This window comes from Schistocerca cancellata, chromosome 1, assembly GCF_023864275.1.
Source record: "Schistocerca cancellata isolate TAMUIC-IGC-003103 chromosome 1, iqSchCanc2.1, whole genome shotgun sequence".
Classification (NCBI taxonomy): Eukaryota; Metazoa; Arthropoda; class Insecta; order Orthoptera; family Acrididae; genus Schistocerca; species Schistocerca cancellata.
Genome location: NC_064626.1, coordinates 215,678,524 through 215,688,944, shown reverse-complemented (window position 1 = coordinate 215,688,944; position 10,421 = coordinate 215,678,524). Strand labels below are relative to the sequence as shown.

General features: G+C 46.5%; 1 non-coding gene across 1 annotated transcript; it reads left to right on the top strand.

Moving 5' to 3' along the window:
• Window positions 1-7,406: 7,406 nt before the first annotated feature.
• On the top strand, window positions 7,407-7,481 carry Trnas-uga (transfer RNA serine (anticodon UGA)). Its single transcript has one exon. It is a non-coding gene; the product is annotated as a tRNA-Ser (tRNA).
• The last annotated feature ends 2,940 nt before the right edge of the window (window positions 7,482-10,421 follow it).

Here is a 10,421-nt window from a genome sequence, read left to right as displayed (position 1 = left end):
TATCTATCATCCCTGTAACGCTTTCGCGATTACTAAATGATCCTGTAACGAAGCGCGCTGCTCTCCGTTGGATCTTCTCTATCTCTTCTATCAACCTTATCTGGTATGGATCCCACACTGCCGAGCAGTATTCAAGCAGTGGGCGAACAAGCGTACTGTAACCTACTTCCTTTGTTTTCGGATTGCATTTCCTTAGGATTCTTCCAATGAATCTCAGTCTGGCATCTGCTTTACCGACGATCAACTTTATATGATCATTCCCTTTTAAATCACTGCGTACTCCCAGATAATTTATGGAATTAACTGCTTCCAGTTGCTGACTTGCTATTTTTTAGCTAAATGCTATAAGATCTTTCTTTCTATGTATTCGCAGCACATTACACTTGTCTACATTGAGATTTAATTGCCATTCCCTGCAACATGCGTCAATTCGCTGCAGATCCTCCAGCTTTTTAGTACAATTTTCCATTGTTACAACCTCTCAATATACTACAGCATCATCCACAAAAAGCCTCAGTGAACTTCCGATGTTATCCACAAGGTCATTTATGTATATTGTGAATAGCAACGTTCCTACGACACATTCCCCTGCCGCAAACCTGAAATCACTCTTACTTCGGATTTCTCTCCATTGAGAATGACATGCTGCGTTCTGTTATCTAGGAATTCTGTTATCTAGGAACTCTTCAATCCAATCACACAATTGGTCTGATAGTCCATATGCTCTCACTTTGTTCATTAAACGACTGTGGGGAACTGTATCGAACGCCTTGCGGAAGTCAAGAAACACGGCATCTAACTGTGAACCCGTGTCTATAGCCCTCTGAGTCTCGTGGACGAATAGCGCGAGCTGGGTTTCACACGACCATCTTTATCGAAACCCACGCTGATTCCTACAGAGTAGATTTCTAGTCTCCAGAAAAGTCATTATACTCGAACATAATACGTGTTCAAAAATTCTACAACTGATCGACGTTAGAGATATAGATCTGTAGTTCTGCACATCTGTTCGACGTCCCTTCTTGAAAACGGGGATGACCTGTGCCCTTTTCCAATCTCTTGGAACGCTACGCTCTTCTAGAGACCTACGGTACACCGTTGCAAGAAGGGGGGCAAGTTCCTTCGCGTACTCTGTGTAAAATCGAACTGGTATCCCATCAGGTCCAGCGGCCTACCTCTTTTGAGCGATTTTAATTGTTTCTCTATCCCTCTGTCGTCTATTTCGATATCTACAATTTTGTCATCTGTGCGACAATCTAGAGAAGGAACTACAGTGCAGTCTTCCTCTGTGAAACAGCTTTGGAAAAAGACATTTAGCATTTCGGCCTTTAGTCTGTCATCCTCTGTTTCAGTACCATTTTGATCACAGAGTGTCTGGACGTTTTGTTTTGATCCACCTACCGCTTTGACATAAGACCATAAGACCAAAATTTCTTACGATTTTCTGCCAGGATATTGATGTCGGGGCAAGGATTTCAACTGGAGTCCTCCTGCACACGAATCCAGTGTGTTACCACAAGCCGGCCGCTGTGACCGAGCGGTTCTAGGCCCTTCAGTCTGGAACCGCGCTGCTGCTACGGTCGCAGGTTCGAATCCTGCCTCGGGCATGGATGTGCGTGATGTCCTTAGGTTAGTTAGGTTTAAGTAGTTCTAAGTTCTAGGGGACTGATGACCTCAGGTGTTAAGTCCCATAGCCCTTGGAGCCATTTGAACCATTTTGTGTTACCACAGTGTCACCTCGCTGGCTGGCTGTGGGGCGGATAGAGGGTCCTTGCCGTCACAGCGAATGGAGTAGGTCACTGTATGTCGCGTGATGTTGCTTTTACCAGTAAGTGCATAATTACATGACAGGAATGAGTTACCAGCACATTTGACGGCGACCAGATCGTGGGAAGTTCCATATTCGAAACCATGAAGACACTGGGTGGGGTGTGTCTTCGGCTTGGCACCTGTGTCTTTCGACATCGCTTCCGGCACACTCCTCAGTATTTACAGCCGAGCTCTTCGCCTGACTTCAGGACATGGAGTACATCCGGCGACACAGCCTTTCCAATTACGTGCTCTGCTCAGACTCGCTCACAACGGGAGGCTACGACGTTTGGATCGCGGATTTACTGGAAACTTCGTACACTCGTAGTACTCCATGAGGACAACAAAATGTGTAAGCAGTAGCCCGTACTTCTCAACCGTTACGAAGAAAATCGCAAGATAATTTCGGTCGTCAAATATATATCTGTGCGTGGCTATATTAACCATGAAGCGGCTGCAGCCGAGTGGTGGCTAAATGGTTCAAATGGCTCTGAGCACTATGGGACTTAACATCTGTGGTCATCAGTCCCCTAGAACTTAGAACTACTTAAACCTAACTAACCTAAGGACATCACACACATCCATGCCCGAGGCAGGATTCGAACCTGCGACCGTAGCAGTCCCACGGTTCCGGACTGAGCGCCTAGAACCGCTCGGCCACCGCGGCCGGCCGAGTGGTGGCGGCACGGTAGCTCAGCCTGTTCGGTCAGAGCGTTAGTTTACCATTCTAATAAAAGAACTGAACGAACGCACCATCGAACAGACTGAACGGGTATCATCGGACGTCCGCCCTGAATAAATTCAACTAATAATATACTCGTAGAACTTTTTTTTTTTTTTTTTTTTTTTTTAAGAAGTGGTTGACGTTCAAGTCGCTGGATCCCTGGATCGAGTTCCGCTCGTCAGTTTTTTTTTTTTTTTTATTTCCAACACAGTCACTTTCTTTACTGTTTATATTACAGTTGATATAATGGGAAACATACGTGTAATCGGATGTACTTTTATTAAATTATCAATGTTATTTGGCAGTCTACTAATTTTCATTATCATAAATAATATAATATTCATAACTATCGACTAGTAAACGACCAAACGCATAAAGTGATACTGAAAATGTATGATTGTCCGTGTCTTTAAAACTATTTGTATTTAATCGAAAGAGAACGAGAAATTGCTACTTGGGAGACGCTATTAAAATACACTCGATACTGCATAACCAATTATCAGCTCCGATTTTGAAGGAAATACTGCGTTATGCATGGTTTGCTTCCAAACTATCGTCTGAAAGAGAGGTTTTTGAAAATGTTAACGAGGTTTGTTTTTCCACGGTAAACGTCGAAAGACCTTGCGTTTGCGGAAACATAGCATTTATTCAATGCAGCTGGTGCCGTTTAACATTTGTTTTCCATCTTTTTACGAAAAATACCATCCTGCAACTTGTACTCGTAAAGTCGAAAGCGACGATTAGTTGTACATCTTTCGAAAGCCGTCTGTGCCGGTCAAAACTTGGAGGTAACAAGTCGTTTCGGGCTCCTTCCAGGTATAAGGGATTTCTCAAATCACGGACAACCAGACATTTTCAGTATCACTTTATGCGTTTGGCCATTTACTAGTCGATAGTTATGAATATTACATTACTTGTGATAATAAAAATTAGTTGACTGCCAAATAACATTGTAAATTTAATAAAAGTTCATCCGATTACACGTATTTTCCCCATTATATCAATTGTAATATAAATAATAAAGAAAATGCCTGTGTTGAAAAGAAAAAAAAACCGATGAACTGAACTCGATCCAGGGATCCAGCGACTTGAACGCCAACCACTTCTTAAAAAAAAAAAAATTGTTCTACGAGTATATTACTCGTTGAATTTATTCAAGGCGGACGTCCGATGATACCCGTTCAGTCTGTTCGATGGTCCGTTCGTTCAGTTCTTTTATTAGAATGGAAAACTAACGCTCTGACCGAACAGGCTGAGCTACCGTGCCGCCACCACTCGGCCGGCCGCGGTGACCGAGCGGTTCTAGGCGCTCAGTCTGGAACCGGGGGACTGCTACGGTCGCAGGTTCGAATCCTGCCTCGGGCATGGATGTGTGTGATGTCCTTAGGTTCGTTAGGTTTAAGTAGTTCTAAGTTCTAGGGGACTGATGACCACAGATGTTAAGTCCCATAGTGCTCAGAGCCATTTGAACCATTTAGCCACCACTCGGCTGCAGCCGCTTCATGGTTAATATAGCCACGCACAGATATATATTTGACGACCGAAATTATCTTGTGATTTTCTCAGTAACGCTTGAGAAGTACGCGCTACCGCTTACACATTTTGATGTCCTCATGGAGTACTACGAGTGTACGAAGTTTACAGTAAATGCGCGTTCCAGACGTCGTGGCCTCCCCTTGTCAGTGTCTTTCAAAGTCTACGTGCGCTGTACACTGCCTATCGCTTATTGCAGCGGGTCTAGGAAAACTGTCACTTGCTCGCTCTTCGTGGAGCCAGTGCCATGTTTCTGTGGGTCCCTGGTCGTGTCGGTCTGCCAGGAAACGAGGCCACTGACGCTGCTGCCGAGGCTGCAGTCCTCGTACCTCAGCCCGCGAGTTCCTATTCCCTCCGATGATCTCTGCGCTGCCGTCTGTCAGGAGGTGGTGTCCCTTCGGCATCGCCAATGGTCCTCCCTTCACGGGAATAAGCTTCGGCTCATTAAGCCTCTCCCACCGCCTTGGACGACATCCTTTCGGACCTCCCGCCTGGAGGAGGTCATTTTAACTCGGCTGCGTATTAGTGACTGCCATTTTAGTCACCGCCATTTGCTAAGCAGCGCTACAGCATCACTTTGTACACATTGCGCCTCTTGCTTCCCACCTGGAAGGCGGAGCGTGGGTCTGTTCCTGAAAACTGGAGGGTAGGCCGAATGTGCGAAGTGAGTAGGAGCAGGAAAAGGGTGGAATGCTTCGGTACTGCGTATAGGTTCTAGCTCTTTCACTGGTGTATGAACATATACAACAGATGTGAGACCTGAGTTTCTCCTGGCGTACACAACTTTCAGATAACTTTCGGGAATTCAATCAGGTAACACTTTCAGCGACCGCCGATATGTTTGGCCTCATGGTAGGGAGAATTTTAATGTCTTTCTAGAACATCTGAACTCGATCCACCCGAACATTCGCCGGCCGCGGTGGCCGTGCGGTTCTAGGCGCTGCAGTCCGGAACCGCAGGACTTCTAAGGTCGCAGGTTCGAATCCTGCCTCGGGCATGGATGTGTGTGATGTCCTTAGGTTAGTTAGGTTTAAGTAGTTCTAAGTTCTAGGGGACTGATGACCTAAGATGTTAAGTCCCATAGTGCTCAGAGCCATTTGAACCCGAACATTCGTTTTACGATGGAGGTGGAAGAGGATGGTTACCTTCCCTTTCTTGGCGTGTTGGTTAGGAGGAAGGATGATGGATCATTGGGACATGCAGTCTACAGGAAAGGTACTCACACCGACTTGTACTTACAGGCTAATAGTTGTCACCATCCGGCTCAGCGTGGAGGGGTACTTCGTACCTTGGTACACAGCGCAAATGTCGTTTCTGACGCTGAGACTTTGCCAGCTGAGCTGTCCCATCTTGAGGTTACATTTCGTCAAAATGGCTATATTGATAGACAGATTGAACGTGCGTTGCGCTATCGGCCAACTGTACATCGGGCGATTGATGATAATTCTGAGTCAACACCTAAGTCTACTGCCTTTTTGCCTTACGTAGGAAACACGTCCAACAAGATCGGTCGTATTTTACGGAAATACGTTGCGAAATGTGTTTTCCGGACTCCATCTAAAATTAGAGCACTTTTGAGTTCCGTTAAGGATGACCTTGGACTGAGTAAGGCGGCTGTATATCGCATTCCTTGTAGCTGCGGCATGGCATATATTGGTCAAACTATCAGGACCGTGGAGGACCGATGTACTAAGCATAAACGGCACACACGATTACAGCAGCCAAATAGATCTGCTATTGCCGAACATTGCTTGGATACTAGTCACCCCATGGTATATAATAACACCGAGATATTGGCATGCACGTCCAGCTATTGGGACAGTGTTATTAAGGAGGCAGTTGAGATTAAATTAGCGAGCAACCTCGCTAACAGGAATGGAGGTTTCTGTTTAAACTCTGTTTGGAGTCCGGCTCTCACCCTTGTCAAAAAACAGAGGGACAGAGTCAATGCTACCTCACCTGCGAATTCACAGTCTCACTATCGATAGCTTTGACTTTGGTCATCTTTGGTGGCACTAGTGTTCAGTGTGTGTGTTATCTTTCCTGCATCAGTCCGAGAACCGAGGTTTTAAACCGCATGTACGCCGCCTGTCCGTTGCAGTTTGCCTTGAAAATCGGCGGTCGCTGAAAGTGTTACCTGGCTGAATTCCCGGAAGTTATTTGAAAATATACAACAGATAACACTTAACTTTGGCTGAGTTGAGTACTTACGTGCGAAGCTGTACATCAATCAAATCTAACAACGGCTAGAAGTTACAAAGGCAAAATCTGTAGTGGCTCGCCCACTATGAAATAGAAACAATGTTGCTTGGTCGTCTACTCTGAATCAAATAGTTAGAATCTGGAGCGGCGCTCGTAGAGCTGCACAGCGCCGGCTACAGGGCGCTGTCGTCGGTGTCGGTGTCGTAGTGCCAACCTAAGAACTTGTACCTACGCCGTGGCATCGTAGCTATCGATACTGTCCATCACTTCCTGCTGGAATGCCCCTTTTTTTAACAATTTACGTTCGAGCTTGGGTTTGCCTTCTGATTTATCAGCCGTTTTACCGAATGACGAGCTGGCAGTCGATCGCGTTTTAGTTTTTATCCACCGGAGCAACATGGCGAAGACCATTTAATTTTTAGTTTTGGACCTCCATTTCTGCATGGTGTGTTTTAGCCCTTTTTGCACGTGTCTGTTTTTAGCTCTCTCCTATTCTGTCCATTGGGACTGCCGCATAGTCGCTTAACTCGTCTTTGTGTTCGTGTTCTATAGTTTTGACTTGTGCTCGTATGACCCCAGTTGTTTTTTGCACCCTAAAGCAGAACAAAACAAAACAAAACTCGGTTTTGAAACTTCCTGGCAGATTAAAACTGTGTGCCGAACCGAGACTCGAACTCGGGACCATTGCCTTTCGCGGGCAAGTGCTCTACCAAATAAGCTACCCAAGCACGTCTCACGCCCCCTCCTCACAGCTTTACTTCTGCCAGTATCTCGTTTCCTACCTTCGAAACTTTATAGAAGCTCTCCTGCGAACCTTGCAGAACTAGCACTCCTGAAAGAAAGAATATTGCGGAGACATGGCTTAGACACAACTTGGGGGATGTTTCCAGAATGAGATTTTCACTCTGTAGCGGAGTGTGCGCTGATATGAAACTTCCTGGAAGATTAAAACTGTGACTCGAACTCGGGACCTTTGCCTTTCGCGGGCAAGTGCTCTACCAACTGAGCTATCCAAGCACGACTCCTTTCTTTCAGGAGTGCTAGTTCTGCAAGGTTCGCAGGAGAGCTTCTGTAAAGTTTGGAAGGTAGGAGACGAGATACTGGCAGAAGTAAAGCTGTGAGTAGCGGGCGTGAGTCGTGCTTCGGTAGCTCAGTTGGTAGAGCACTTGCCCGTGAAAGGCAAAGGTCCCGAGTTCGAGTCTCGGTCGGGCACACAGTTTTAATCTGCCAGGAAGTTTCATATCAGCGCACACTCCGCTGCAGAGTGAAAATTTCATTCTGGAAACACCCCCTAGGATGTGGCTAAGCCATGTCTCCGCCTTATTCTTTCTTTCAGGAGTGCTAGTTCTGCAAGGTTCGCAGGAGAGATTCTGTAAAGTTTGGAAGGTAGGAGACGAGATACTGACAGAAGTAAAGCTGTGAGGACCGGACGTGAGTCGTGCTTCGGTAGCTCAGATGGTAGAGCACTTGCCCGCGAAAGGCAAAGGTCCCGAGTTCGAGTCTCGATCCGGCACACAGTTTTAATCTGCCAGGAAGTTTCATATCAGCGCACACTCCGCTGCAGAGTGAAAATCTCATTCTGAAAACTCGGTTTTGCACATGCTACAATGTCCAGAGTGCACCGCAAGTGGCTCGATTCGGAGAAAAACGACGTCGGCTGAGCCAGATGCTCTGATTCCCAACAGGTTGATATTCTGGATCGCTGTGGATTTTCACGGATTGTTGGAGCCAATGGACGTGCCACAAATAACACGCCAATTAGACACTAGACATAATAACTGATGAGCACCAGCACCTCTGTCCCAAACTGCAATGACGTTTACGTCGGTAACCTGGTACTGAAGGATCGTCCACTTACATGCAGAGAAGCCTACGCTTGAATGACCAGACAGTCCATCAGTACAAGGATCACCGAACATAAACAGACAGATAGAGAAATCGAAAGTGGCGGAGCACGTACTGTGTGAGACCGATCACGTAACAAAATTAGCCGACGCGCAGGTTCTCTCAGTGGGCAAGAACTACCACGGTTGTATGGTGACAGAAGCCATCAGAGTTCGGAAGTACGACAATGTTTCAACAGCAACGAAGAAAGTCGAATGGAGTACGGTTACCTCCGCTTTAGCGAAATACCTTTGTAGGTAACAAGTGGAGAACCATAGAAACAGTCGTAGAACGGAAACGATATGTTTCCGGACAGGAGCTTCTAATCAAAATATTATCTACTCCACTTCCCTCTACACGTCCTAGAAGTCTGTAACGGGAATTTCCAAACACTATGTCTATCCTAAATATCGGCAGAAAACTCCAAGACGACCCTCAACATGCAACACGTTAACAAGCGGCCAGGAAAGCATATATTACTGTGTAGGGGAGTGCTTGTCTGGCCCCACAGGACATCTCAGCTCTCTCCCATTGTGCATATAAGGCACGCCATCAAGCAAGACGTGCGTGGCCAGCAACTAACTCTACGTCGCCCGCCCGGTTAGCTTGCGGTCTAACGTACGGCTTTCAGGATTGGGAAGGAGCTCCTGGTCCCCGGCACGAATCTGCCCGGCGGACTTGTGGCGAGGTCCGGTGAGCCGGCCAGTCCGTGGATGGGTTTTAGGCGGTTTTCCATCTGCCTAGGCGAAAGCGGGCTGGTTCCCGTTATTCCGCCTCAACTACACGATGTCGGTGATTGCTGCGCAAACAAGTTCTCCACGTACGTGTACGCCACCATTACTCTACCACGCAAACGTAGGGGTTACACTCGTCTGGTGTGAGACGTTCGCTGGGGGGTCCACCGGGGGCTGAACCGCACGGTAACCTTGGGTTCGGTGTGGGGCGGCGAAGGGGTGAATTGGACTGCGGTAGTCGTCGTGGGGTTGTGGACCACTGCGGCTGCGGCGGTGACGGAGCCTCTCCGTCGTTTCTAGGCCCCCGGTTAACAAACAATACAATATCTCTACATCGCACCTACATCTACGTGATTACTCTGCAGTTCACAGTTAAAGTGCCTTGCACAGGGCTCATCAGACCAGCTTCAAGCTACTTCCCTATCGTTACATTCTCGAACAGCGTGCGGGAAAAACGAACACTAAAATCTTTCAGTGTGAGCTCTGATTTTTTATATTTTACCAGTATTGTGATCGTCATTTCTTCCTATGTAGATGGGCGTCAACAAACATTTTCAGTCTGAGGAGGAAGTTGGTGATTGAAATTTCATGACAGGTCTTGCCGCAGCGAAAAACGCCTTTGTTTTAATGACTGCCACTACAATTCGTATTTCACATCCGTGGCTCTCTCTCCCCTATTTCGTGAATACAGAAAACGAGCTGCCCTTCTTTGAAATTTTCCGATGTCCTCCGTCAGTCCTATCTGATGTGGACCCAAAACCGCTCAGCAATGCTCCAGAAGAGGGCTGACATGTGTAGTGTATGCAGTCTCTTTAGTTGACCTTTTACATTTTCTAAGTGTCCTGGCAATAAACCGTAATCTTTGGTTTGCTTTCCCCACAACATTATCTATGTGGTAGTTTCACTTTGAGTTATTCGCAATTGTAAGTCGTAGGTATTTACTTGAGTTTACTGCATTTAGATTTGGTGAGTTATCGTGTAACCGAAACTGAGCTCATTCCTTTTAGTAATGATGTTGATGACTTCACACTTTTCATTATTTAGAGTCATTTGCCACTTTTTGCACCGTACCGATATTTTCTCTAAATCATTTTGCGATTCGTTTTGATCGTCTGGTGACTTTACAGGACAGTAAATCACAGCATCATCTGGAAACAATCCAAGAGGCCTGCTCAGACTATCTCCTAAATCTTTAATGTAGATCGGGAACAGCAAAATGGCTCAAATGGCTCTGAGCACTATGGGACTTAACTTCTGAGGTCATCAGTCCCCTAGAACTTAGAACTACTTAAACCAAAGTAACCTAAGGACATCACACACATCCATGCCCGAGGCAGGATTCGAACCCGCGACCGTAGCGGTCGCGCGGTTCCAGACTGAAGCGCCTAGAACCGCTCGGCCACACCGGCTGGCCGGTAACAGCAGATGACCTATAACATTTACATGAGGAACTCCAGATATCACTTCTGTTATACTCGATGGCTTTCCGTCAGTTATTGCGAACTGCGACTTTTTTGACTGGCGTAGTTTACATA